At 35.4% G+C, this 3,849-nt stretch overlaps 1 protein-coding gene across 5 annotated transcripts in view; it reads right to left on the bottom strand.

Moving 5' to 3' along the window:
* Nucleotides 1-872: 872 nt before the first annotated feature.
* LOC140143920 (uncharacterized) overlaps nucleotides 873-3,849 on the bottom strand; it is a 65,795-nt gene continuing 62,818 nt past the window's right edge. For all 5 annotated transcript variants that reach the window (XM_072165758.1, XM_072165760.1, XM_072165759.1 and 2 more), the window contains one exon: nucleotides 873-3,849. This exon is cut by the window's right edge and continues 2,660 nt beyond it. The gene's annotated coding sequence lies outside the window, so the exon portion shown is untranslated.

Raw genomic sequence — 3,849 nt, 5'->3', positions numbered from 1 at the left:
CTTTCTCCAAAAATGGGGCTATTTCGACAATATCTGCTGGAAGCAGGACTGCAATACAGTTGTCCCCACTTATATTGACAGTTGTGTTGGATCAAAAACCATAGATCATCATAATAGATCATCTATGTATAAACCAGACTTTAGCAAGTCGACAGAAGAATATATGTTCCTTTCTTGGAACAAGTACGCTCTTTGACGTATTGTAGATCTTCTCCGACAACACTGGTAGGTAGTAGTGCATTGACAACATAAAATAATTCTGGTTCGCAATTTCCTTTCTTTGAAGGAATTGGACTGTATGCATTTTAGCTAGCTAGCCCAGATCAACACTATAAACTGTCTCAATGATAAAGGCTATTGCAGCCTGTTAAATCTGTATCCAGATGATAAAGTCCGACACAATCCGCAGTAGACTCTATGTCTTACTTTGGTCCATTTTCGTAGCTCCAAAATAATAACCATAATGTCAGCATGTCGTTGAGGACAAAACAATTGCCGTGTGGACAAACACCGGCATCCGCACTTGACGAGATCCATCTACATAATCTTCATCGCTCAAAGGCTGAACTTGTAGCACTGTAGGAATCCTCCATGACCACACTTTGTAATACTCCCTGAGTATCCAAAATAACTGGTTAACATTAAATACTCTCTTTTTGAGAGCTATAGCTACATCCATTCACATTACAATCATATCGATAACGGTCTGCCTAGAATTATTATTAACATTGTGTTTTATCCCCCCTCTGGGATTTTCCCAATGTTCTAATAATAGACATTGCCATCGTACAGTGGGGTTGAAGTTGGAAAAAGCTGAGTAATGAAATTCAACAAATGTGCAAACTGAACTTTCAAGCAAAGATGTAAGTCAATTTTGAGCATGTATTTCACCATGTAAACGTTGTGCTTTTATTTACTTTGAGAATTATATGTATTTTTGTTCTTTAATCTTTATCTAATAGTATATACCATTATACATTGCATGTTAATAATTGAATACAAAACCCACCCAAGGCCATGGGAAGTGATTTATAGAAAAAACACACATGTGTATCATTTTAATTCCTTCAGTTAGATTTACCTGGCCATTACATTACATTACATTACATTACATTACATTACATTACATTACATTACATTACATTACATTACATTACATTACATTACATTACAACTCATATAAGTTTATCATTATCATGTATAACTTCTTTACTATAATTTACAATACCATCACCATAATGCTCGGATTATATCAGTACGATCAACATACCTTGAGAACAAACTTTTCAAAATGATTAGATTATAAGGAAATGAAGCAATATTGTAACATTTATACACAATTGTAATGTACTTTACACTACTACCATTCTCTGCACATAATAAAGGCCTGGTGTGTTGTATTTTTAACAAAATGTAAGATTAAAAAGAAGAAAAAAGAAAACAAACACATAACACACACACACAAGAGCATAATTTGATTTAAACGATTCAAGTATTTATGTCGCAAACCATTTTTGCAAACGAATTTGGAATACATTATGATTTAATTTTTTTAAACTTAATTTTGAATTAAAATGTCATTTTGAGTGTTCAAAATTGTTGTTGATTATACAATTGAAGTACAATTGTTTTATAACAATAAGAATAGGTTAATTTTTATGCAGATGTTACAATATTGCTTTAAGGTGATCAACTTTATTACAGAGGTTCTGAATATTGATATATGTACAATTTTCAAAACTCCTTCCAAGCAAAGTCTAATCAATAAGCTAATAGCAACACATGTTATAGAAGCCCAATTTCCATCACCAACTTTAGCCGCTGAGTGCACCAAATCCGCGTAACTTCGGAGTAAGCTACTAGTTTAGTAAGTTGGCGAGTATCTCGCATTTTGAGACTTCCAAATCGGCGTAAGTTACTAGACTAGTAAGTTCTATTGTTATAATACTCGGCAACTTACTCTTCATCTTTGCGGGGTAAGTTGGCGAGTATCTCAGAATTTCGTGACTTCCAAATGTGCGTAAGTTACTAAACTAGTAAAGTTACGCTTCAGCTATTGTTATTTACTCGGCAACGTACTCTTCATCGTTGGAGGAGTAAGTTGGCGAGTAAGCAAATCGATTCATAAATAGAGGAGAAAATCATTAATATTGATGAGATTTTGAAAGTAAATAATGAGATATTTCGCATTAGAGTGTATTCTGCGTGTGGAGCGTCTCGTATGCGGCACCGCAAACATTTCGTGTAGGCCTACGGACGAAATTTATTTTGGAAGGGAGAACAAGACCAGATAGAAGGGGGTGATCATCGTTAATTAGTATAACCACTCTTCAATCAATCAATCAATCAATCAATCAATCAATCAATCAATCAATCAATCAATCAATCAATCAATCATTATTCATTCCCTGTGACGTGTCACATGTATAGTGATTAGCGAATACATGTTTGGGATTCCATTTGTATCTTCAGTAGATAGCATAATTAGTAGGCCTACCATTTAAATTTCACAATAGAGTCAAAGTCCCATTACTTTATGCGTTTATTTTATGCCTTACAAATTTATGACAAGGGGCCGTTCACAAGCACTTGTTGGGGGGGGTGATGCAAAAAAGATATCTTCTATCTCTAATATAGGCCTACATATAAATTATCTTATTTCAGGATCTCCCCAAGCTTCAAGAATTAGGAATAATTGTAAGTTTTGTGCCAAATAAATATTCCCTTCACACGGCTGGATACAATCACAGAAATGAATTATTTCCTAGTCCTCAGGATAATCTGTTATTTTAACCTGATAACGGCAGATTCATATACTATATCCCAATCCGACTGGCACTGGATGGGATTTATTTTAAGTATATTTCCTGACCCTTGAGGAATTATATGCCCCTCTATCCTGTTGTTTATTCCATTCCCGGTTCGCCTGGTTGCAGGGCTGCAAAATTACACACTATCACAAAACGCTATATACCTTCCCCCATCCTACCCTGGGTAGGCCCACGATTGTCAGATATTTTGCAGAAATTGAAAACAATTTTGCGACATTGCTACCAAATATCTTTTTTTTTTTAATGCGCTTTTTGTGATGTTTTAGAAAAATACAAACCTTTATACTAAAATTGGGGAGCCATTATTATACAAGAAGCCCTAAAATTTTGCGGCTTATTATCTATGACGTACACGGTCATTTGAACCGAGCACCAAGGTGGTCTTTGCGGGGGTTGGTTTGCTAACTCCCCCCCGGAAAAGAAAATTCCAACCTCCTAAAACCAACCTCATAAAGAAAATGTTAACACCCCAAAACCAACCCCCTAAAATGTTCACCCCCTGACCCTCAGTGTAAAATTGAAAATGTCCCTGTAAACAATTTTACCCTTATTTGGGCAAAATAGATGAATTTTGGCATAGAAACAAAAAATATCACCGTAATTTTGGGCTAAAATGGTGTAAGCCTACAATTGAAATTAGCAATTATCACAATAACACATACCCACTTTTTTTTGTTTTTTCCCCCTCCTACAACTGACCCTGATACGCGACTGAACACGTAAACTACTTTGACCCCGAAAGGATTTTTACAAAAAACTACACTGCTGAGTTCCCCACCCCCGGCGTGTTACCCCTTCTGTCATGGTGTGACAAAATAGATATCATAATCATAAACATAGGCCTACTACTACAAAGCACGCTAAATACACTGATATGGTATTTTGTTTGTACCGGGGTATTTAGTGACATACTATTGTTGAAATTGAATAACAATCGACCGCGTGGTTAAAAACGTGATATTAAAGGTGCTGATTGGGATTTACTGCTCCATTAACGAAGATACTAAAGAAGTAGTTA

Source organism: Amphiura filiformis, unplaced genomic scaffold (assembly GCF_039555335.1).
Source record: "Amphiura filiformis unplaced genomic scaffold, Afil_fr2py scaffold_32, whole genome shotgun sequence".
Classification (NCBI taxonomy): Eukaryota; Metazoa; Echinodermata; class Ophiuroidea; order Amphilepidida; family Amphiuridae; genus Amphiura; species Amphiura filiformis.
Note: the sequence above shows the minus strand (reverse complement) of the source record. Positions and strands in the feature narration are given on the sequence as shown.